The sequence below is a fragment of the Canis lupus genome, chromosome 18 (assembly GCF_011100685.1).
Source record: "Canis lupus familiaris isolate Mischka breed German Shepherd chromosome 18, alternate assembly UU_Cfam_GSD_1.0, whole genome shotgun sequence".
Taxonomy (NCBI): Eukaryota; Metazoa; Chordata; class Mammalia; order Carnivora; family Canidae; genus Canis; species Canis lupus.
The window spans coordinates 28,684,948-28,711,685 of NC_049239.1; the positions used below are offsets into that span (position 1 = coordinate 28,684,948).

At 38.1% G+C, this 26,738-nt stretch overlaps 1 protein-coding gene across 6 annotated transcripts in view; it reads left to right on the forward strand.

Annotated features, from left to right (window-relative positions):
- Window positions 1-26,738, forward strand: part of LRRC4C (leucine rich repeat containing 4C) — a 1,155,661-nt gene that overhangs the window by 611,819 nt on the left and 517,104 nt on the right. For 4 of the 6 annotated variants that reach the window (XR_005373312.1, XM_038562989.1, XM_038562991.1 and 1 more), the window contains exon 3: window positions 8,149-8,340. The exons of the other annotated variants lie outside the window; for them this stretch is intronic. The gene's annotated coding sequence lies outside the window, so the exon portion shown is untranslated. The remainder of the gene's footprint in view (window positions 1-8,148; window positions 8,341-26,738) is intronic. 6 annotated transcript variants of the gene reach the window in all.

The following is a 26,738-nucleotide window of genomic DNA, read 5'->3' on the forward strand; positions in this document are numbered from 1 at the left end:
GTAGTAGAAGCGGGAGTAGGAGAATCCTAAACCTGTTAATAGTCAGGCCTCCATTCTAAAATGTGCCAAGAAAGATCCGGGTCTGAGCTGAACCCATCTTGCAAACTTAACTGATTTGCTATTTGGCAATACTTGAAAAGATCCATGACGAATGGATCCTTCTAATTGAAGGTCCATGAATAAGTGTAAATAAACTCCCTAAAATCTGCAACTTTTAAAGAATGTGTGAGCACGTGTATCTTCCTGAAGACAGGACTGTAATTTTTCATCATGTTCACCAGGAGACCCATAAACTACAAAAATGTAAAGAAATGCTGCTTCACAGATATTAATGAATCAAAATAGAAAATTCAAAAGCTGATCTTTGGGGGAAAAGTTGTGAACATGATAAACCATTAGCTAACCTAGTCATGAAAAAAAAAAGGAGTGAAACACAAATAACGCAAAATAGAAGTAAAAACAGACATTAATATAAAAGCGGAGGAAATTAGAAATAACTCCTAAGAGACTGCTTTGTTCAGTTCTATGCTAATAAATAATCATTATATAGATACAGATATTATTATTGGGAGTCATAAGATATATAATAATGCTTACACCTTGATCCCTGGCATCTTTTTGTGTACATCCTCTGACCATGTGTGGCCTTGGGAGAGCCAGGTGGCCTCCTGGCCTGGGACTACCACCTGGACCCCTCAACAGGTCGCGGGCTGGGTCTCTCTCTCCATTCCCTGGGGCCGGAGTCCAAGGGCCCAAATAGCCTACAATTCCTTGAGGACTGGTCTGAGCCACGCTATTTTAGTCCCTGTTACATGAAGTATCTGTCTGTCTCCCTATCATGTATCTATTGTGTATTTAAAAGAAGACAATTTTCTTGTTTCTTCTTAGAGACCAATAGTGCTGCTCTATCAAGTAAGGATGACATCATGCTTTGTAGAACTCACTGGAAATATCCCCATTAAAATATTAGAGTCAGGATTAAGCCACTGTGTCCTTTTTTTTAATAATAAATTTATTTTTTATTGGTGTTCAATTTTTGTGTGTCCTTTATCAACAGAAGTATTTAGTGTAGTCTTGACGTAAGAGCCAACAAAATCTAACAAAGGAATGAGAATTATAAAAATTGGAAAGGAGCATGTCAATGATCACTTTCACAAATGATGAGGTTGCCGTGCGCGCTTCAGCAGCACGTATACAAATGATGAGGCTGTTTGTGTGGAAAGCCTAAGAAAATCAACTGAAAAACTTGCGAATGATAATTCAGTCATTTAAAGCCAATGTGCAGAGTGCATTCAGATTTACATATAGATACAAAATAATCACAGAATATAATGGATATGACCCACTGTACCATAGCAAATAGGAAAGTATTTTTGAATTAAAGCAAAACATCAAGAACATGTGTGCATATATATGTATGTGTGTTATATATGCATATGTACATACAACACACACATATGTATACACACATACACCTACATATACATTATCTGTAGGAGGACATATTTAAAAATGCTGCTTCTGGGAGTATGAACTGAATAGCTTAGGGTATCGGAAGGGAACTCATTTTTCACTTTACATCACTACAATTTTGAGTTTTGTACTATGTGCATATATTGCCTTTTTAAATTGCTTAACTAAAATATATTTTTAAATAAGCATTTATTTTGATTAATAATGTCAGTGTTTATAATACCTTGAATTAAACTTTTCTTCCAGGAACAACAATAAGCTTAATCGAGAATGACTCAAACTCCATACAATGCAATGAGAACCACATATAATTTAAATGGAGTTAATGTAAGCAAAATTGTATACAATAAACATAAGTGATATTTATTATATTTCTAATGTAAACATAAATTTCCTTCCTGGTAAAAATTATGGGAAACTTTTAGTAAAAATATATTCTAAAATAGTCTCTCTTAGGCTGGCTTCTTTCAGCTTACATTGTCCAAAGTGTCCTCTGCTATCTGTTCCAACCAGAAGTTATTCCATGCTAATTCATTTCTTATTTTAATCATGGCCCTTATTCATATGTTTAAACAGTATTCAATGTCTTTCAAGGTCCACTTTACATCACAACATCTATCAAAGTACCAATACACATTGCACATTTGCCTTCCAAAATATTCTTTGCTTTTTTAAGATTATTTATTTATTTACCTATTTATTTAAGAGAGAGAGCAAAGTGAGAGAGAACATGGTGGGGTGGGGGGAGAAGCAGACACCACACAGAGCAGGGAGCCCAATACAGGGCTCGATCCCAGGACCCTGAGATCACGACCTGCGCTGAAGGCAGATGCTTAACCAACTGAGCTACCCAAATGCCCCCCAAAATATATTTTGAATTCCTGTCTCCATCTCTCATGCTCTCTGTTGAAAACCACTCAACTTCCATTTCTTGATAGATGGTCTACTGTTCCTCCCCACCGTACTATGGGATAAAAGATAATCCACCCCTTTTAGAGGGAAGAGCCCTTTCCTGATAGGGATGTGAGCTGAAAAAGAATAACCTGCCATGCACACAAGTGGATGCTGTTAACACTCACTTTCTGTGTAACATCATGAAACTTTTATCAAGACCATAAACACATTAGCAGATTTTCTACTTATTCATTCCATGTGTAATACGGTATTGGCCCCAGAAATATTTTACCATTTCCTTGTTTTCATGTTTATCATCCTATGCAATGTCTTGCTTCTTTAAATACACTTTTGAGGTGGCCATTAATCTCAGTGTTTTATGAGACCAGGGCTCTAAGCAGATATGCCTCTGTTCCTGTTAAAACATGCTGTAATTGATAACACTACTTGTCTGTCTATTCTAAGTCATTTTCCTTATCAAGAGAGAGAGAATTGACATTAAGCATCTCCAAAAAAAATTAGTAGATAATAGATAGAATGGTTAAGAACATAAACTATGGTATCAGATAGTCTTAGGTTTAGGGCATGGCTTTGCTATTGATTAGTTACATGACCTTGGAAAGTTATTACGGACTATAATCCTCCATGTCCTCATAAATTAACATTAGATATCAGAATGACACTTTGTCATAAGATAGAGTCCTTTATCTGTTCATCCAACAAACATTTATGAGGGTCAACAGTATGACAAGCAGTATGATTAAGATGGTTAAGTAAAAGCAGAAAAAAGTATCTTCTTTCATGGATTTGAAGTCTAGTTGAAGAGACAGAGGTCAGTCAAATGATGACACTGAAATGGAAAATTAACACCCTTACAGGACAGTGACATAGAATTCTGGGACCAGTATGTCATAGGTGCTCCCCCTCTATTGGGTCTTCACACATACCATTTCCTCTTCCTGGAATGCTATTCCCTCGAAAATCCACAAGACTCACTATCCCCTTCCCCATTCCCATGGTTCCTCAAATGTCATCCGTTATAGAATCCTTCCCTGACCTCTCTGGCTAACGTAGCTCCCACACTCATTTCTCTCATCTCCTGGTCTGATTTAGTTTTCTTTCTAGTATTTAGTCTGCCGGACATATGGAGGGTTTGCTTATTGTGTATCATCTGTCTCCCATTCCCAGAACATAAGTTTCACAAACGCCAGAGCTTTGTCTGTTTTGTTCCCTGCTGTATCCTCAGCACTGGGAGGAGTGTTTGGCACAAGGTGAGCACAAAAGAAATATATGTATATAACTAAATTAATAAATAAGTTAATTAATTAACAGGAGGAAGATTTGGAGTTAGTGCAGGCTTCCCTGAGGAAGCGATGCTTGGCATAGGCAGAAGAATAAATAGAAGTTAATTATGCAAAGCTGTGTTGGATGAGCATTCCAGATGGAAGACAGCAGGTACTGAGCTTGGAAAACAGGAATGTGTATGTTAGGTCACAGGTCCAGAGCAAGGCTAGTGTAGCTAGAGGAAAGACAGTGGGAACGATAGGGAAAAATAAGGGACGGGGGAGTAGGCTCTGCTGGGTCTTAAAGGTCACGTTGGAGGATTTTGTTTTCATACCAGTAACAAGGAGCTTGAAAGGATTGAAACAAGGAAGGGATGGTTGCAGGCAAAAATGTGATCTTTTTTTTTTTTTTTTAAGATTTTATTTATTTATTCATGAGAGACACACACACACAGAGAGGCAGAGACACAGGCAGAGGGAGAAGCAGGCTCCATGCAGGAGCCCGATGTGGGACTCGATCCTGGGTCTCCAGGATCATGCCCTGGGCTGAAGGTGGCACTAAACTGCTGAGCCACCCATGCTGCCCAATGATCATTTTTTAAATTGTAATCTGAAACTCTCACTTTCCTTGAGATTGGAGGGTGTGGTCGGAAGGATAATGACCCTCTAAAGATGTCCAGGTCCTAATCCCAGAACCTGTAAATATATCAGGTTACATGGAAGGAGGCCACAAGCAAAGGAAACCCCTGCCCTCTAAAACTAGACTAGGCAAGAGAACGGATTGTCCGCTAGAGCCCCCAGAGAGGAAAGCATCCCTGTCAACACCTTGATTTTAGCCCAGGGAGGCACATGTGGGATCTCTGACCTTGAGAACTGTAAGATAATAAAGGTGTATTGTTTTAAGCCAATAGCTTGTGATTTTTGTTTGTTGTGTGTTTGTTTTACAAGAGCAACAAGTAACCAAGAGGGGGTTGCCAATAATGGTTTTAAGAATGATGTGATGTTTGTTACACATGGAAAACGCTTAGCAAAGTGCCTGGTCCTACTACATGTTCATGTCATGTGAGCTTCTGTTGTGATTGCTGACCTTATTCTTAAGGCTGTTGATATCACTAAGAAATATGTGTTTATGGAATACAAGGGTCTGTCCCCATGTACCTTTTCCTATCCTGAAAATGATCAATATCTTGATATTTATGCGTCCTCATCAGAGAACCTAATGGACCTTCACTGACTTTAAGGACCATGACCCTCTCCACCTTCGACAAGTTATAGATTCAGATGAACAGTGCAGGGCGATAAACTGTTTAAGAGTCATTCTGCATCCCCTTTCCTGATGCTAATATGATATTTGCACCATTAGGCCCTACTTGCTGACATGAAGGAGGCTAGGAGGGAGGGGACGGGCTTCTCTGTACTCACACATTGTAAAAACTCCTAATGATGATGGCTTTTATATGACCTCATTACAAAGAGACCCAAATTAAAAACAAATGGTGTTCACTCAAATGTATAACAATGTCACACTAGTCAGTGGACAGACAACTGTCACGGAGTGGAACAGGAAATTACAGATCCAAGTATTAGAACATTAAAATACTAAATTAATAGACAAACAACTGCACTTTCTCTTTACTCCAAGGATTGTAACCATCAGCTGCAAAAGATAATTAGACACATGTGATGGTAAATTATTGCTTTCTGAGTTTCTCTGAAGCTCTTCAACTGCCCAATCTATTAGGATATGCCATCTACTTGCTCTCCATTCTGTCTTTTTGATGACACTAGCATATATCTCTATTCATTATTTAATAGGTCCTAGTGCAAAATGTGATAGAATGAAGAGGAATTGGTAGCTTTTGACAAAGGAACCTGCCTTAATTACATAGGACACCAAGCCCTAATTAGAAAATCGTAATGAATCTGAAGAAGAAGAAAAAAATATTTCAAGACACTCTACTTGTGTTTTTCATCCCCCTGGAAATGGGAAGAATGGATTTTCGCTCTCTGATGCAGAAGTCTCCTTTCTTAGGGGTCTAACTCTACTAGATGCTATCTATTTAAAAAGTCTCAATGATGTCTCAAAGATGACTTTGAAAACCACTCCGTACAGAAGCAATTCTGCTGTGATTTCAAAGCTAGAGAAATACATTATCATGGAAACAGGATCTTGGCTGATTTGAATTTCATCTGTTCCTGCTGCTTATCCCTTCCTTGTGAAGTGATAATACCCCTTTATGACTTTAGTCTTTTTCTGCTTTACCAAAATGTATTGTCAGAAATAAAATATGGTGATTCTAGCTAGAAGTAACAAGGGCAGATGGAATTCTAAGCTACAAAGATTCCATATTCCTAGACGAGAAGACCTTTCTTTATTCCAGTTTTAAATTCTATCTTTGGCTTTCATGACATCTAATAAAACCAAAGTTTGTGAAATTCATCTTATTTGGTTTGGTAATCAGTAAAGTTTTCAAGAGAGTGATATTCAGATCATTTTAAATCATGGTTAGATAACAAAAACCATATTATTTACAAAATCCTGTTGAGAAATCTTTGTGTGGAGCATCAAAAGTTTAAAAACAACAGAAGTAGAGCCAATCAATCACCTAAGCGATAATGGGTAAAAGTTTATGGTACATACAGTAAAGAAGAGCGTTCAAACCAAAACGTGGAATGGGACTCAGGGATATCTTGTTATAAAGCAGTTAGTAAAGTAAGAAAGTAGTGATTGTTTATTCTTCACAGAGAGGGGGTCTAATAGTAGAGTTTTTCTTAAATGATAGGGAATCGGTCGGTGTGACTTCTCATCAACCTTGGGAGACATTTCAAGCTTTGCTTATGATTTTCAGAGGCCTAAGCAAGAAAGAACACAGGTCAAGTTAGCCTTGCAAAGTAAGGTAAATTAAGCGTTGCTTATATGACTAAACTTGTTTTGTCTGCTCAGGGAGTTTTCAAGGCTAGTCTCCGTTTGTGATGTCAATAGGGAACGAACCTAAATTCTGATTTTGATGCATAACATAATACATTGCAAAGGGGCGCCTGGGTGGCTCAGTCAGTCGAACGTCTGACTCTTGGTTTCAGCTCAAGTCGTGATCTCAGGATCCTGGGATCCAGCCCTGCATCAGGCTCTGTGCTCAGTGTGGAGTCTGCTTGAGATTCTCTTTCTCTCCATCTGCCCCTCTTGCTCTCGCTCTCTTTAAATATATTTGTGCATACATATACTTGTGTTTGTATGCATATATGTATGTATACATGTGCAGCATTGTATGTATATATATGGGTATATGTATGTATATGTATATATGGAGCAAAACTTATAAGGCAGTATTTGTTTTGTGCAAAATATAAAGTCATAGATTAATGTGTAGCCCTATAAGAAGGTGACTGCTGTCTTTGCATCAACAGAAAAGTTAGGGAGGGATAATTGTGTCACTTCTACAATTTTAAATAGTCTGCACACAAAGAATGTTGAAAATAGGCCTTGGTTCCATTTGGATTTATGCTAGGGTGTGCATTATAATGACATTAAACCATATAAAATGCTGTTCATTCAGGCATCCTGTGGATTTCTAGGATAATGCTGTGGAATCTAGAAGGCCTCAAGTCTTAGTGTGTTAAGGAAAAAAAAAGGAAAAACTGGAGTAATAATGTGTATTGAAGGGATGGGGGATGATCATATATTACTGCAAATTCTTTCAGTTGGGTTGACAAAAGATTGATAGTATTGTTTGGACACACCACTACTCAGCACTCCAAATGTGTTATTATAAAATCTTGGCTCTTCTCCCTTCTACTAATTGCTTAGGATTCAATGTGTTGGATTGTTTTATTACGCTTAAGATTGTATGGACAACCTATCAGAGCTCTTGGCTCTGACATTATTTTATCAGCTAGAAAGGTCAGCAGTAAATTCCATTTACATGGCTGTTGAATAAGAGTCAAAAGATTAGTGAGAGTGGGTGCTGATGGTGATGGCCTTAAGAAAAATGTCAGCTAGACTCCACTTAACACCCAGGGAAGCATTCATTCTTTCCTCGTGAAGACAAATTTATCTTAATTTTTAAAAGACTTTTGGGAGAGAACACTTATTAATTGTCTCATAATTGTCTATGATTCTGTGTCTTCAAATTATATATCCCTTGCCTCTCTTATGAACTATCTTGAACCTTTTCCCTTAACCTTTCTAAGCTAAGCTTTGGCTCCCAAGTGGTTGATCTATAGTGTTGGTTTCCAGGTGTCCTTGGAGATGATCAAATTGGCTTTCAGATGTTTTGTGGCTTGTGGAAGAAAGATTGTTTTTGTTTCCTAATTCTAAGAATACTTTGGCTGTTAAAATTTTTCTCCTATTTAGTCATATAGTAATTCTCTCACATAGAGACATGGAGTGTGTGTGTGTGTGTGGGGGGGGGGTGGCAATGAGTATTTAATCTCTGTAATTCAAATGGCCATTAGAGTAGGGGACAGTTTTTAATAGTTTCTGTTAAATCTCCTTCTACAGATGAATTTACCAACCCTGTAGCTGATGGTAAAGTGTATTTCTTTCCTTGAAAATGGATGCGTATTTTTGCTGACTCTCTTGTGGATCGGATGGGGATGGAGGAGGGAGGAAAGAAAGAAGAAAAAAAGCTTTGACCTCTTAATCTCTGCAAAGGATTTAAAGAATATCTGGAAGATATATTCTAGGAATGAGGTTAGTTCAATGTCTTTGAACATTCTATTGTATATTGTCTCTGCCAAATGTTATAGTTGCTTTTTTTTTTCTCACAAAGTGTTTAAGAATGATAGAATTCCTAATCCTTGGACTCTAAGATAGAATCAGAAATTTCTTCAATTAGCACAGCTCCCTATATTTTTAAAAAAGTATCATTTTTGATGGATGCTATAACTAATTCTCTAACTTTCTTTCTACTGGTTGTGCATTCTTATAAAAGATTCAGTTTCCCTGTAATTGCAATAAATCAATTCTAATAATATTATTAGGAATTCCATGATGTAGAATATATGGGCCTCTTCTTAGTACCAAAAGTGAGAGTAATACTTGTTTCCCAAGTACGCCTATGGTGACTCATGTTCCTTCAAAACCACCTGTGATGGCTCATGTCCCTTAACATATGTTAAGGGTTACTCTAATGTAATTCTTCGATTGTTTTTTTCTTTTTTTTAAATTTTTATTTATTTATGATAGTCACAGAGAGAGAGAGAGAGGCAGAGACACAGGCAGAGGGAGAAGCAGGATCCATGCACCGGGAGCCCGATGTGGGATTCGATCCCGGGTCTCCAGGATCACGCCCTGGGCCAAAGGCAGGCGCCAAACCGCTGCGCCACCCAGGGACCCTCGACTGTTTTTTTCTAATAAACTCTAAGAAGATTGGGTTTTATCATTTTCTGAACAAGTTTGGATACATTTTAGGGGCTTGGGGATCACAATATGAATGGGGAATGGATATTTGAAGTGGCTAGGTCTTAACTTCTCAATTTTGAATTATCTATAAGGTCAGGTCTATTTAGAGAAAAATTTACCACTCAGTCAATGGATAAGGTCAAGACCTTATCTCAGTTTAGAACTGAGATTTCTAAAACCTGGAATAAAACTTTGGGTTTTCTACTCTTTGCCTGAGATATAGGATTCATATCTTTAGCTATTTGCTTCATGAGTGAGAGCAGTCAGGGTATGATTCCAAGAACTCATAATTAACAAGCCAAGCCCAGATAACTCTTTGAATAGAGTTGCAGACTAGGTGGCTTCAATCAGCTCTGAGTTCAAAATCAACTTTAACAGTAAACTGGACTTTATAATAACATAATATATGCCCATAAGTGGTTTTAGGGCCAGGTTAGAATAGACCCAGCTTCAGATCTTCATGCCACCAGTTAGTAGCCTTGGGCAAGGGAGATATTCCTTTCAAAGTTCCCACTTTTAAAATGGGACCATTGTGGTTGATGAGAGGGTTCAATGGAATGAGAATGCGTTCACCTAATAAATGCTCAACAAATAGTTGAAATAATCCATAAACAGGTATAGTAGAGCTAGATAAAGTGGTAGGTACTTTGCATAACTTTGTTTAATATTTAATAAAACAATTCTGAAAATTAGGTGTCTTAAATGCCGATTTTTAATTTTCATAAGGTACACTTCAAAGGGATCAGTTAACCTGCTAGTACTTGAAACCCAGAAATCATTGTGGTAAAAGTGATGGTGATGGTAAATATGGTGGTAGTGACCATGATGGTGGAGGTGACAGTGAGGACTCAGAATATGGATAGAAGTCAGACCAAATCATCTGTTACATGTGAACTCTTTCTCCTGAGCATGCCTTCTGTGGCTGTATAGTCTTCCCTAGATCCCAGTCTCAGTACATGGAAGGAGAAAATTCAATTATGGCTGGTTGAACTTGCACGTGGTGTCACTTTAACTTGTGGGAGACTGAGACTGAATTAGCAAAGCAAATAGCAGAAAATGAACTAGAGAGACCATCATTCAGGAAGAAAGCCAGAACTTAAACCATTGAGATTTTTGACAGAGGCTTACTCAAGTATTTACTCTCTAGAAGGATTTTCATCCAGTTATTTTAATCTTCTTGAGTAAGCTACAATGCAAGATAGCTGAAAGATTATTTATTTTCTACCAGCACTGAGTGCCATACTTTTCTTTTGAAAATGGTTGCTCAAACTCTTTAGTATTTTTGACCCTAGGTAACCTTTACTCAAACTTTAACTGCAAGATTATATATTATGTATATTTAACAGAAGAAACCCAATTATAAGGACTTCTATTGAAAGTAGGCATTCCATTTTTGTGTTGTGTTTTATTATTTTGTTTTCCATAGGAAAAAGTATTCCTAGGGTAGAAGATTAATTGCTTGATTTTTTAGAAGAACTTCTCATAAAGTTAAACAAAAACAACTAACAAGGTTTAAGTGCTGACCTGTAGTTGTCAGAAAAAGGATCCACTCAAGGAGTAATGAAGCTCTTTTCATTCAATTAAAAAAAAAATGCTGTTTACTCTGGCTTATGGTGGCCCATTAATGAGACATTTTCTTTTTTTTAATTTGATGCATTTTCTTCCCCAGCACTGTGGTTCCTCATCACATGCTTTGATTTTAGCTTCCAAAGCTGTTCTGTTTCTAGCACATTGTAATGGAAGATATTTTGTTGTTTGCTTTCAATTGTGATGGATATATTTTCACATGTAAAGAAAATGAAAGAAACATGTAGAAGGCAAAGAGGTAAAGAAAAAATGATGTGGTAAAGGCAGTGAAAAATAAACATAGTATTAATCAAATAATTATTGGATCCATTTTAGGTAGAGATTGTGACAAATGTGAATGAAGGCATTTAGTCTGAAGCCAACTCTCAATTGTCTGGAGGGATTACAAATCTTTACAATGACTCATAGCCTAAATCAGGTTAATTTCATTTTTCAAATATTATTATTATGAAGTCCAAAATCAAATAACAAAATCTGTGTAAGTCTGCTGTGATACACAAAGGAAACAGTGAACTAGACTTGAGGGTACTTGGGCCCTTGTACTATTTATTTTTGCTAATTTTCTGGGTGAATTTATTCACCATGTGTTTTCTTTAGGTTTGTTTATTTATCTAAAAAATAATGATAACTGATTTATATGTTTTTCAGTCTTTTCCATTTCAAGATTTATCTAAATCTATATTTCTATAGAAATATATTCACCATTTCTTTATTCCTCAAGAATATATTGTGACATCATTTTATACATAATATCTGGGGTTCTACAGAGGCTAAATAACAGAAGAGAAAATGATGGAAGAGATAACTCATGTTTTTTGACATTACAGGACCAACAGTTGACAAAATACTCTAAATTAAATTTCTACTAAAGTAGAAAGGAGACTAAAGTAATTTCCAGTATCTCTATCCCTGTCGTTTCTCTTTTTCTCTGTTTTACAGCCAAGTCCACAGATAACTGAAGGACCATTATTAAATTATCCATAGGCTGGGCATCTCATAATATCTCATTGTGCTGCCTTATCCATGTATTGCTTGAATTAGGCAACCATAATCCCATTCTAAAGTATTCCCATTATCCTTGAAAACATTTACAAGATAAACATTGTACTAGATACTGAGTACATACAGTTGGGGGGAGGATCTCGAAGTTGCTTATAGTCTGGTTGGGAAGACAGAGCATAAAGGAAAATAATAAATTAGTTTATATTTACAAATGTATATTTTATATATGTAAACAAAGTGCTGTAATTATATAAATAAGAAAAAAATGAACTATTAGATAGAAACTTCATGTCAGTGATATTAAAACTGAGTTTTGAAGGATGAGATGAGGTTTACCATGGAAGTGCAAAGGGAGGGATAGAAGAATCCAAAATCAGTAATTCCTGCAGGTGGTATGAATAGGAACGTGGTGTAAGGGGAGGTTGGAGAAGCAGTGAGATGATAGTTGGGCAGGAATTTGGAGACTGTGGGTTATCTTTTCTTTTTCTTTTCTTTTTGTTTTTTTGGCGGTGGGGGGGGAGTGGGGGTGGGAGGAGGGGGAGGGGGGAGGGAGGGAGGGGAAGGGGAGGGGGATTGCTGGGGGGGGGTGATGCGGGTGGGGTTTGGGTAGGGTGGGTGATGGTAGGTAGTGGAGGGGCTGGAGTTGGAGGGGGGGCGGGTGTTGGTCTCTCTGCTTCTCTTATGGCTGTGGTCTTTCCTTTCTTTCCTTCTTTCAGTCTTCTGCTTCTTTCTGTTCTTTCGGGTCTTTCTCTTTTCTTCTTCTGATTTATTCTTTCTCTTTTCTTTTTCTTTCTTGCTTCTTTTCCTTCTTCTTCTTCTTCTTCTTCTTCTTCTTCTTCTTCTTCTTCTCTTTTAGTGCAGTGGAAGTTTTTGAAGGACAGTAAGTAGAGAAATATGATCTTACTCTTTTAGAAGACAACAAAGATCAAATCTATACTGTGGTGCTTGGGCCAGCCTTCCAGTTTGCTCTATAGCTTTGCCCATTATATTGATAAGAAAACCAGACTTCAATGGAATTAAATCATCCAGAGTTTCCAAAATTGGAAAGTTGGAAAAGCCAGAAAATGACCAGTTTGGTTTGACACAGAAGCCAATGCCCTTTCTGCTGTGCCTCCCTGTAGTATATACCCTTTTCGTCATACAATGAATTCACCATAGATTGGTGGAGGTCATAGATTTAGCTACTGATAAAGGTCACAAATGGAAGTCTAATCATTCAGGGATCAGATACATGGTCAGGAATAACCTTAGAGAAGGTGAGTTTGAAGAGTCCAGGGGTTAATACCAATAGATTTGCAAAGAGGAGGGGCTGTGATTTCAGAGAACATCACCAGGCCTTAAGCATCAATCAGAGCCCAGGCAAGCAGTGGGAGGGAGAGAGTGCAGGCTTTTGGGTACAGGCTTTGTGGAATGATCATTCTGGAACATCATACGGCAAGGCCAGACACAGAAAACATGGAATTTGGGCAATACCAGGAATCTCAGTCTGGCTTGATGAGGACTAGGCCAGAATAGGAGTCAGAAAAAGTCTAGACAAAAAAAAAAAAAAAAAAAAAAGGGGGGAAAGAACAAAAATATATCACATCTGTGTTATTCCTGTCTTGACACCAGAAGGCCGACTATTTAGCTTCTTGTAAATCTTCCTTAGTCCTTCATCCTTCCATCTGGGCCTAATGAATCTATGAAATATTTATACAGCATTAGATATTAAAACAGATGTCAATGTGTGTTAAGATACATTAAACTTAGACAAAAATATGTCCATAATAAGTAGAATCAGTTGAGCATGCTTTTAAAACTTTTTTTTTTCATATTTCAGAGGTAATATGTGTACATGACTACCAAATAATACGAAAGGCACATAACAAAACAAAAACAACAAACAACACCTAACTCCGAGTTCTTCCTTGCCTACACACATGCATTACCTCAAAATAGCTACTGTTAACAAGGCTTATGTATATTGGCCTGTGGGTTTTCTAATTCACCCCGATGCTAATCTAACCAGGGTTTCCCCATCTCCTCTGCTGTTGTCTCTTGAGAAGTCAATTTGAGTAATGATGTTATCAGTATTTCAAACTTTTTCACTTCCTTATATAGACCTCTTTTGCTGATGACCACAAGAGACCTCCTCTGCCACTGTTGCTCATTTGCAACCATGCTCCTTAGGTGGCTGCCATGGAAAAGAGAAGAAAGGATGCTGTCCCAGTACCATGGCCTCTTTCTGTCTGAATCCCCTGGATTATATGATTCCCCTGGCCCCTTAGGCATGCTCTTGTACTGCTAACTATCTTTTTATGAACGTATATCTCTTGAGCAACCTGAGGTATGTTGACAAGGGTCAGGTAATATCAACTGCTCTTGAAACTCCAACTAAGTGATGGTTTCTTACGTGTTTCTGAATCACACCCTAAAGCTCTCTCTGGAAAACATCATTCAATGGCTTCTTCCCTGAATGTGACTATAGATAAAAATAAATTCCCTTTATAGAGGGTCAGATCTCTCTCTTGCTGTAATTAATAGTCTCACCTCCTGTGTCCAAGTCCCTTGTTAGCAGCAGGGGCTACAGATTTAAAGTCTTTTTTTTTTTACATTTTAACAAAATGAATCCCCCCTTGCATCACTTGAGATATCACCTGTGAAAATATGATTATACTCCTCTACTCATGAATAGCACCTATATATCATACTATAAATCAGAGAGATTTTATTGTATGAATTAAACATGAGGCTTATCTTTCATGATTGAGCAATTCCTTTGGGGGAAAAATGGGGAAATTCTGATTCTCTGCTGTTTTGAGATCTGTATCAAATAACATAAGATTATCCCTTCCCTTGCCCTAAACAAAGATCATAAGCAAATCTCAGTTACCCAAAAGGTGATGATGCAGTGATTCTTGATTTCCCAGTGCCACGCCTTCTCGCCATGTTGGAACCCCCTCGTTTATATGTTAGTGATTCATTTGGCCCCTTAGACATTCTCTTATACTGCTATTTTTTTTTTTTTTTATGAACTTAGGTCTCTGAAGCAACCTGGAGGCCAAAAATAAGTCCATTAATTTGTCAACTGTTGTATTTTTTTGCAGAAGATGATGACTCTATAGTAGAAATCAAACTAGAGCTGTCTTAGTTTTGTCATTCTTTGATCTCCTTGATAGCTTTGGCAAGCTATAGATATCCACAGTCCTCTCTGATAGCTTGAACTTGGCTTCCTAAGTGAGAAATAAAGGAGGCTGGTCTGAGTGTGAAAGGACCAAAGAGAGTTTATTTCTGTAAGACTCTGGTGTAATGAAGGGGGCCTGGATTTTGTTATTCCAACGTGCGACCTTTCATGAGATCAGGTGAGAAAATAGCTCCACAACTAAAGAGAGAGGGAGACAAAGTTAGGAAAGGGGCAAGGGGAAAAGTGAATTTTTTGAAAATAGTTCCCAGTCTGAGCATCAACGCAGAGGGATAAGCAGGTCAGAGGAGAAAGGGCAGGGCTGAAATGAGAGGTGGGATTCACCAAGAGGAAACCATCCACTTCCCAATATTGCCTCCGAACTCTAGAAATTAACCAGATTAAAATTGTGTTGTTGTTGTTGTTGTTGGTGGTGGTGGTGGTGGTGGTGGTGGTGGTGATGGTGGTGTTTTCCCAATTAAACTCAGTAGCCCATTTGAATAGAATTGCCTGCCTTGTTACAGGGAAGGGTTGTAAAGACCACAGAGTATCCGCAAAGCCCTATCACTGACACCAATGATTTTCATTTAAATGGTGATGATGATTCCCAAATGACAGTGAACACATATAATTTCTTACTGCAAATGTTCCTGCATAATTCTCCGTTGGAGGATAGGGAGCAATAGAGGAATATGGCAGTTTGCGTGGACAAACAGAAGTTTGTTCACTGTAATTACTGCAGCCAGTGTCGGGGTATTCTCGGTCGTAGAATTGTCACCACCCAAAAGAAGCTTTGCTTTCCTCGGTAATGTTCAGGACAGATGGAATGGAATTGCTCATTCTGTGCCGCTTTGGAATATTGCAGACCTCACATCGATATAGTTAGAGATGCCCACAACCTAACGAGAGCAAAAGTTTACTTGAGAGAGGACTCACTCGTTTTATTATGGTCACTTTTATAACTTCAATCACCCTTTTTAGTTGGCTTTAACTAAACCTTTAATTGTCTGGTATGAAACAATCGACCTTTATCTTCTTCCCCGAGAAGACTAGAATTAAAAATATTTACGGTTTGCAGTAATGTATTCACTTCTATGGCAAAATGTTGCCAATTGGTGTTTTTCTCCTCTTTTTCAAAAGATGATTACATGTTCACAATTTATAAGGTATTGTACACATTTCAGCAGGAAATTGTAAGCCTTTATCTTTTGACAGCAAGAAGGAATTACTGCCCCCCCCCTTTTTTTAAATAGCCTCCCTATTTTGTCCAAATAAATGATTCATGCTGGAGACTTCATGATGTCTTTTGTTGGTTTCTGTGAATTTCAACACAGGCAGTCAAAAGGGAAAAGAAGTAACGCATTTCTGAAAATTTCAGAAAATTATAGGTTTTATATGGGAAGGAGGATGCATTCAAATATCTTTAGTCCTGATTTCTTCTTCCTTCTGTGCTTTATTAATGCAAAGCTTAGAGCAAGGGAAAGAAAATAAATGAAAGGGTAGGAAATGAATATTTTCTTTCTCTCTCCAGTGACTGCTCAATGCCCAGTCACTTTCCTTAGCCTCATAAGAATAAAAGAAAGTAAGGGATGGCTGTAGCCATGTTGATGAACACCTACCACCAGTATCAGAAAACTCCTTATTTAAAAATAAGCAGCATGTCTTTGCTAATGTGGCTTTTTCCAGAAGTTTCTGAATGTACCTTTTTTTTTTTTTAAGTTAAATAGTGAAAGTTATATTATCATTAACTTTATGTGGTGATATTATTTTTAGTGCTATTTCACCTGCAGTTACCTAGAAACTTTCATCGCTTGGAAATACATAGCTGGAAGGTGATTTAAGTGTTCTCTAACCTCAAAAATAACTATCCCCTCGCTCAAAGCAAGTCCCTTTGGAGACCCGGCTAGTGGACAAGTAAGCAGTGGTGAAAAGCTTTCAGTACTTTTGCTTATGGTCAAATCTTGGCACTCTGCCTCTAACTCTTGTTTGCTTCAGCCCCACGGTTTCTCAACCTTAATAGCATTAACATTTGGGGATGATGGGATCCCTGGGTGGCGCAGTGGTTTAGCGCCTGCCTTTGGCCTAGGGCGCGATCCTGGAGACCCAGGATCAAATCCCACGTCGGGCTCCCGGTGCATGGAGCCTGCTTCTCCCTCTGCCTGTGTCTCTGCCTCTCTCTCTCACTGTGTGCCTATCATAAATAAATAATAAAAAAAATTTAAAAAAAAAAAAAAAACATTTGGGGATGGATCAAAGTAATTTGTTGTGGGGGGCTGCCTTTGTATATTGTAAGGTGTTCAGGAGCATCCCTGGCTTCTACGCATAAGATGCCTGTAGCACCTCCCTCACTCGTGACAACTACAAATGTCTCCAGACATTGCCAAATGTCCTTGAGAACAAAATCACTCCTAAGAACGACTTCCCTAGACCACACATACGTACTGACGTATTTGAAATTCTTCAGAAATGACGAAGTCATCTCTTCTCCATGGTATCTGGAGATGAAAGAAAATTGGGGAGGTACACATCTATCTACAGATCCTCTAGTGCCTAATCTGAAAATATGAGGTGCCCCACTGTAGTACATTTAACAGATGCACGCACAGACCCCCACATGCACTTGCACACGAGCATCTAGAGTGTTAAATCTCCGTCTCTTCCATATCAGTTGTAGTAAACAGAGTAGTGATTTTGATATATATTTGAGTCAGCCCTGCATTTTCAGAAACATAGTGTATGTCTCCGTATCTTACATAACTTGGGAGCCAGGTGTTTTCATAGCAATTAGGTGCTATATTTAGACAGAATTTGGTTTAAAAATTCCACTGCAATTTAGTTGTCATATGTCCTGTTGGAATCTGAACTGTAAAAGTGAGTCATGTTGCAACAACAGCAACATGTCATCATCATCATCATCATCATCATCATCATCATCAGATCAGATGGTTGAAAGACGAAATGGGCAAATGTAGATGAAAATACATAGCCCAGTGACTGGCATCTAATATGCACTCAAAAAAAAAAAAAAAAAAAAACATTGCTTTCAACAGTTTCAATCATGAAGTGTAAGTCAGCACCCAATGAAGGTATAATTTTCCCACTCCTCGAGCCTCTTCATGAAGGACGTGTTTTCAAGACTTTCTAGGATTTGATGGAAGAGGCTTGAAGCTCTGGGACTTCGAAAGACCTGGGATTGACTTTTAGCTCTGATTCTTATTTCGTGTTAGCAATCTTAAAAATTGTTAACTACTTAGAGCCTCAGATTTCTTGAAAAAGATGGAAAAAAAAACATTTTTTGAAAGTCCTTCTAAATTGTGATGCATGGCTGAAGTACATGGTTCTGTTTCTTGGACTGGTAAATAATCAAGGAAGACAAACAGTGGAAGGATGTGTGCCCACTGAGTGTCACGTTCCTACTCACGCCAAATAAGCTATGAATGTGTAAACCCCTAGAAGACTACAGAGAACCTGGTGGTGCCTGCAATCAAAGCAGATGGACTGAATGAGCTTGAATCTTCCAGGGTCAGGACAAAGCCATCCAAAGGGTCAGGCCTGCAGAAAAAAGGGCAAAATCATGGCTCATTTGTCAGTGTGAGTGGCAGCAATCTTCAACTTGGAGCTCCCGGGGCAGATTTCTGCTTCCCTGTGGGTAGCCACAGCCAAGCATCCGCATCCTCATTCTTATTCTATGGGTCACTTCCCTACACTCTGTGAGCAGCAGTTCTCCACCACCGCCTGTCACAAGCGCCTTCTTGGCTCTCTGGGTCTACAGGGGACTCATTCCCTTTAGAATACAAAGGTTAATGGGTTTGGCAAATTCTCAGGCGGAGACGGGCAGAGGACGGATGTTTTTTCAATATGGTTTTAAGGCCGTTATGAAGTGTGGTGTTGAGACTTTCAGGAATCCATGACCTCTTGGATATTGCACATTACTGCTTTTCTTTATATGCTGACTTTAATATCCCCGCCAGGGTGCGAGCAATGTCATAAGCACCGCTCTTGGCACCCACCCAGTTTCCCTTCAGCTCATTGCAAACATCTGCTGTGACCCCCTGCCCAGAGGCCCAAATGTGAAGCACAGTGCTTTTATAGGACCTGCAGTAAGAATTACTAGCATGGAAAATTGCTTCCTTGATGACCAATTCCAAGAAGAAAACTGATGACATAAGGTTTTCTTTTTTAAATTAATCATTATTTTTTTTTTTAGCATCAAGTAGATATAAGGGAATATTTACACCACGTGTGAGATACAAAGAAGAGGGATACCACAGAAGCTCATGGGTCTACTACCCAGGGCCTTTCCTCAGTCCATCCGTATCCTTTCCCCACAGAGAAAATCAGTGTTCTTAATTTTGTGTTTATCATTCCCTTTCTTTTTTTTTTTTTTTAATATGCAATAACACATATATTGGATGTGATTTTAATTTTTGGCATGTTTTTGCAATTTGTAACAATGGGCTATGGTTGACCCTGAATAACACAGTTTGAACAGTGTGGATCCATTTGTCACTTTTTTTTTTTTTTTTTTTGGACATACAGTACAGCACTGTGAAAGTATTGTCTCTTCCTTATGGTTTTCTTAATAACATTTCCTTTCCACTAGCTTACTTTATGGTAAGAATACAGTATATACTACAGATAATGTATGAAATATGTGTTTAACCACTTTGTGTTACAAGTAAGCCATCTGGTCAACAGGAATCTATTATGAGTTAAGTTTTTGGGGAATCAAAAGTTATATGCAGATTTTCATCTGCATGAGGATGGGGTTACAACCCCTGACTCCTGTATTGCTCGGGGGTCAGCTATATATGATTTCTTCTAAAACCTGGTCCTTTATTTATTTTTTATTTTATTTTTTTTAATTTTTTATTTTTTTAAACCCGTCCCTTTAAATTACTCTAATGTGCCTGAAATACATGTGTATGATTGCAATTTATTCTCCCTACTGTATACGATCCTATTCTATTCCTGATGTATTTGTGACATCTTCCTTTCTTGCCGCTGCAAATTGTGCTTATGAACATTTTTGTCAGTGATCGCGGTGCTCACAGAGGAGAGTTTTCTAGATTATAGATTTAGGAGTGCACTTGCTGAGTCATAGGGTGGGCCCACATTCAATAGTTTTAGGTCATTACAATTATCTAGAAAATTTCTAGTACTGTTTTTCACTTCCAACAACTCTGGCATTATTGTCCCTGCTCTATGTATGTCCTTGCCAATATTTGGCATCATCTGACTTTTTAAAAATGTCATATGCCATCTGATGAATTGGTACTTTATTTTGGTTATGAATTATGATTCCCTGGTTACTAAGGAATAAACACTATATTTTTGTAAGATTATTGACTATTTGGTTTCCCTTATCTTTGAAAAACCTATTTAATATTTTTGCCCCTTTTTTTCTACTTGGAGTTTCTTTCATGTACAATGGTACAGCTCTTTATATGCTTCGGACAATGGTTGTGGAGAATAGTTTATGTTCCTTATCTCTATCTGTGGCTAATCTTTGCACTGTTTTGATATTTTTTTAATAAATAGATCATCCTCATTTTAATACAGTTGAGTTTATCCACCTTCTCCTTTATGATCTGTGCTTTGTATGTGCACATGTGTGTTAAGAAATTCTTTCCTGCCCATGGTCATCAAGCCATCCTATGGTAATACCCTCTATTCATTTTTTTATAAAGATTTTATTTTATTTATTTATTCATGAGTGACACACAGAGAGAGGCACAAGCAGAGGGAGAAGCAGGCTACATGCAGGGAGCCCGATGTGGGACTTGATCCTGAGTCTCCAGGATTACGCCCTGGGCCAAAGGCAGGCGCTAAACCACTGAGCCACTCAGGGACCCCACCCTCTATTCATTTTGAAGTTTGTTTCTCAACTATCAATCTCTGAGCCTCATGGAATTGATTTTCCATGGTGTAAGATAATGACAGTATCATTATTTCCATCCATATAATTAATATTTTTAATATAAAACTTTAATTAAATTATTTCCCCAGAAACCTCTACGGAAAATTTTTAACATTTCCCAGTGAAAAATACCGGCTCAGTCATAATAAATCAAATTTTCTTGTAAACATGTATCAGTTTCTGGTCTTTGTATTCTGGTCCATGGGTCATTTGTCATGTTCTCCTACTGGTACTGCACCTTCTTAGTTAATACAGTTTTATATTAATTATGGATCTCAACACCACCTCCCACCATGAATTTGTTCTTCTGGGGGGTGTGTAGTCATTTCCATCATTTCCTCTTCTAGGGGAACTTGAGGTTCAGCTTGGTAACTCCCATGAGAGGACACAACAGCAAGGATGATATACATCATTCGGCTTTTGCTATTGTTACTAACAACCCCAGGCTATTGATTTGCAACAACCACTTATTCAGCTCCCAGTTTAATGGTTTGTCAAAGTGGTCTGGGTTCAGTTGGATGGTACTTCCGTTCTAAGCCAGAGTTGGCTGCTGGTGGGTAATTAAGAACAAAATAACAGATTTTATTACCAGATGCAGGGTTAAATCTTTATCCGATATCTTTAACTGCATACGAAACCTCTCCAAAACATGTGGGCATAATAACAATAAGCAACATTTATTTTCTCCCACGATATGATGGTCAGAGATTTGGGAGGGGTGGAGGTGGATGGTTCTGGCTCAAGAGTCTCTGTGAGATTGCAGTCACAGTGTTGCCAGCTGGCGGTCATCTTAATGCACGACTGGAGCTGCAGGATCTGTTCCCCTGGTGGCTTACTCACCTGGCTTGCAGGGTGGTGCTGGCTGCCGGCCACTCGAGATCTATATCACTCGGTGGCTCTTTAACATAGGGCTACGTAGCTGTCCTTGTGATCCCAGGATGGCCTCTGGCTTCCGCAGAGCAATTAATCCAAGAGAGAGTGAGGTAAAAGCTTGAATGTCTCTCTCTCTCTCTCTCTCTCTCTTTTTTAATGCAGTCATTTTGAAGATTTAATTTATTTATTTGAGAGAGAGAGAAAGAGAGAGCAAGCAGGTGGAGAGGCAGAGGGAGAGGGAGAGAATCTCAAGCAGACCCACACTGAGCGCAGACCTGGACACCGGGCCTCACAAACCTGAGGTCATGACCTGAGCCAAAACCAGGAGTTGGATGTGGATGCTTAACCAGGTGAGCCACCCAGATGCCCCACTGAGTGTCTTTTCTGCAGGAGCCATGAAGCTGCCCTCCATCTCTTCCACAATATTCGGTGAGGCACACAGGCCCGCTCTGTTCAATAGGGGAGGAGACTGAAGAAGAGCCTGACTAGTAGGAGGTGAGAAGGATGGGGAACAATCGTGGAGACTATTTTCTGTGGTCTTTTTTTTAAAGATATTATAGTAAATCTACATATTATTACCCACCCACCCCCAAAATCTTTGGGTTTTAAGTACAAATCTATTTAAAGATAGATTTACATCAGGTGGTAAAATAGGTTTATATATATATATATATATATATATATATATTTTTTAATTTATTTATTTACCATACTCACAGAGAGAGAGAGAGAGGCAGAGACACAGGCAGAGGGAGAAGCAGGCTCCATGCACCGGAAGCCCAACGTGGGATTCGATCCCGGGTCTCCAGGATTGCGTCCTGGGCCAAAGGCAGGCACCAAACCGCTGTGCCACCCAGGGATCCCAGGTTTATATTTTTAAAGGTCTTACTCAGGGATGCCCGGGTGGCTCAGTGGTTGAGCGTCTACCTTTGGCTCAGGTCGTGACCCCGGGTCCCAGGATCGAGTCTCCCATTAGGCTCCCCGCAGGGAGCCTGCTTCTCCCTCTGCCTGTGTCTCCACCTCTCTCTGTGTCTCATGAATAAATAAATAAAATCTTTAAAAAAATAAAGGTCTTACTCAGGTTGTGGTTTTAAAATAGTGCCTATTCCAGAGCGACTTCTCTGTAAACGTTCTTCCAATGTTATGTATGTTAATCCTTATAACTACCTTTCCCCCCTTTTAAATAGGTATCAATAGTCTCATTTTAAAGTTGAAGAGACAAATTCAGAGCGCTCACATAACTTTTAGAAATGTAGATCGCCACAGAACGCCAGAGGTAGGCTTCTCACCCTGGCCTATTCCACGTCCATGGCCTTGGGCTTTCCACGCAGCTGCCCCCAAATATGCAGGAGGAGCTGGTCAGGAATCCCCGATGTAAGAATCAGGAGTAGTGCTTCAAGTGAGCATTTTTAAAAGAGCATGCTTATTCATTCTGCCCAAATTTCAAATACGTAACAGACGGCAAAGATCCGTAATCATCTATTTAAGACATTCTCCTCCCTCAACAGTACCGGAACGAAACTGTTTAGATCAGGTATGTAGAAGAAACAGCAAAATGTTCCATTGAAAAAAACAGAATCTCAGGATAGACTGCTTTCCATGTTTTTTCCACTCTTTGTATTCAAATATATCAAACACTTAACAATATAAATAACTTTAGTGGATTTATAGGGCAACTAGAATCTCTCTTTTAAGGGAGCCATGAGATGGTGCCCTAGTCTTGCTATGTTTCCTGTTCCTTCCTTATAATTTTGCTTTTATTTTCCACACTGACCCCTCACTGTCTGGGTAAATCCTTTAGATGAAGGTGAACATAGGTATGCAGCTGGGATAATCCTGACAAAATGAAATATTCCTCTGAATGTTGTCTACTTGTGAAAGTTTTCTAGGAATAGCCTTGTGTGAGGATTGTTTTTCTGCTGCTTTGGAAGTTGTTCAGAATGTCAGCCCTGGGCTCAGCAGAGAGGTAATATTTGGGGGCCTAAGTGGTACCTTTTTTTTTTTTTTTTTTAAGATTTTATGTATTTATTCCTGAGAGACCCGGAGAGAGGGGCAGAGACACAGGCAGAGGGAGAAGCAGGCTCCATGCAGGAAGCCCGATGCGGGACTTGATCCCAGGACCCTGGGGTCACGCCCTGGGCCAGAGGTAGACACTCAACTGCTGAGCCACCCAAGTGGTCCAGCTCAGTGGTACCTTAAAGAACCATGTCAGTTATTCAAAAGTTCTTTTTCTTTTAATCGAATCTTACTCTTACCCCCATAAATAACTTTGGCTGCAAAAGCTCATGTTAGTACTTCTTTCAAAAATATTTGTGGCACCGGTTTTGACTTTTACCTTTTTAAAGCCTCCTACATATGGAGTATACATATGTATTAGCTGTGGGATGCTGGAAAAATCCAGCAAGTGAAAATCAAAGTGTTAAAAAAAAAAATCAAGGTGATGTTTGAACAGCAATGAAAATACAATATATCCAAGATGATAATAATCATAGCAACCAAGGAAATGTTTATAATGGCTTGAGATACATGGCTTTTCAAAAGATGTCCATTAAATAAAGCAAAACAAATATGCAACATTTGTCTTTGATATTACCGCAAACTTTAGTAAGTCAGTAACTTCATCAAACCTTGGAAATTCCTTCGTAATTTTAAGGGGCAACAATTTATCCTTCCCTTTAGCCCTCCTGAGTTATTAGATGTAGTTATTTTGTACAATTACCACATTACTCTGCAAGGAAGTTTGCATTTTACTTTTAGGGTTTTAACTTTTATTGCAAATGTTAATGCAACATTAAAATTCAGCATTTAAGTTCCCAGGAGCAAGGAAATGCAAAGGGCAAGGTTCTCCTAATGTGATTAATTCGTTATTCTATCTTAGGCTTCTCATTAGGACATGCATTTATGTTTCCAACTTATAAATTAAAAGACATTAAGCACAGTTCTTTCTTTCATGGTTTTACGCAAAGGGGAGAACATTTTCAGTTACTATCCTTGATAAAATCTGATTTAAAAAGAAAAAAAAAAAAAAACAAAAACAACTCTATGTCCACCAATTACCATTCCTTACCCCCTCACAAATTTCTATGGTTCTTCATTCAGGTTATGTCTATATAGTATAAAACAAACTAATCCAAAAGAAAACATCCAGCAAAACATCCTCTTTTATATCCATAAAATAATGCATAAATGCAATCTTAATCTCTATTCACGAAACATCTATGTATTCCTCATAAATGCTTAGATTGTCACTTCTATAAAATAGCCTACCATAACCTACATTATTATTATTTCTAATAAGCGGTTTTCAGTTTATAACATGCTTTATAATACCAAAATTTGATCAAAAACTAGAAGGTACTATAGGCCCTACTTTGGGTATGAGTAGAAAAAATTGAGGTCATGGCTTTAGCTCTTAAACAAATCTGAGATTCAAACTTGAAATCAGCTGAATGATTTTGACACCATGGGCCAATTATTTTCTCTGACTTTCTCAAGTATAAAACAAGAGTGCTGTGGACCTTAGGAAACCATGTTGTTACGAGGATCAAATCATATATGTTATGTGGGTGGATAAAGCGTTTTGCCATTGCTACATATACACCTATGTCCACATATATTTACATTAATATTCCTTTGAGCTCCCGTAACAGGTAATATCAAATATTTGAAATTATATAATATTTAACATGTGTCTTCTTTTCAATAAAATACTTAAGTTCCTAAAAAAAAAAAAATGGGTTTTACGTGTCAGCATTTGATCATCAATATTCAGTTGGAACCTACAATGTTGAAGTAACAACAATGGAAAGACTATAATGCATCCACACAGGGACACACAGGTGTGTACTTCTAGAAAGAATTGGATACATTTTAATTCTTAAAACAATGTAGTTTCCTCTCGGAAAGTAGATGTAACTTTATTAAAAATGATAGCTAATGTTTATTGAGCCTCTACCATGTACCAGCCACTAGTCTAGAGCCCTTGACTTGTATTATTTTATCCTCACATAACATCCCCATGATATAGAAATTATTAATATGTCTCATTTTCAGTTTAGGGTACTGAGCCCAGAGAGATGATTAATCAGTTAAAAATCATAGGATCTGTGTTTCGATTTTCTTGCCCTTCCCTGCTATACTTTAAAACTACTACAGTTAAAATTAAAAATAAATAAATAAATAAATAAATAAATAAATAAATAAATAAACTACTACAGTTATGTGCACAGTTACCTAGGGTATTAGACCAAAGAGCAGACTGATTGGAGATGAGATTGTAGGAGGCCTTGTACAACGTGATTACCCGATGAGCAGATGAATGAAAGAGCTGGCCGTGAGTCAGAGGTCATGGCTAAGAAGTTTAGTTTGTTCCTCGTTCCTTTGTAGATCTTTGATTCTGCAAGTCTCTCATTGAAATTCTTAAATATAAATATATAAAACCATAAGCAACTGAGAATTTAAATACCAGATAGTTTTTTTAAATTTTTCTTATTTAAATTCAATTTAGTTAATATATAGTGTATTATTAGTTTCAGGAGTAGAATTCAGCGATTCATCACTTACATGTAACACCCAGTGCACAACACCTCAAGTGCCCTCTTTAATGCCTGTCACCCAATTACCCCATCCCCTGATCCATCTCCCCTCCAGCAACCCTCAGTTTGTTTCCTATGGAGTCTTTTATAATATGTGCCTCTCTCTCTGTTTTCATCTTATTTTATTTTTCCTTCTCATCCCGTATGTTCATCTGTTTTATTCTTAAATTCCACATATGAGTGAAATCATATGGTATTTATCTTTCTCTGACTGACTTACTTTGCTTAGTGTAATACCCTCTGTCTAGTTCCATCCACGTTGTTGCACATGACGAGATTTCATTATTTTTTGAGGGCTGAGTCATATTCCATTGTGTGTATTATATATATATATATATATATATATATATATATATATATATATATACCCCGTCTTCACCCATTCATCTGTCAATGGACATCTGGGCTCTTTCCATAGTTTGGCTACTGTGGACATTGCTGCTATAAACATTGTGGTGCGTGTGCCCATTTAAATCCCTATTTTTGTATTATTTGGATAAATTCCTAGCAGTACAATTGCTGGGTCGCAGGGTCTATTTTTGACTTTTGA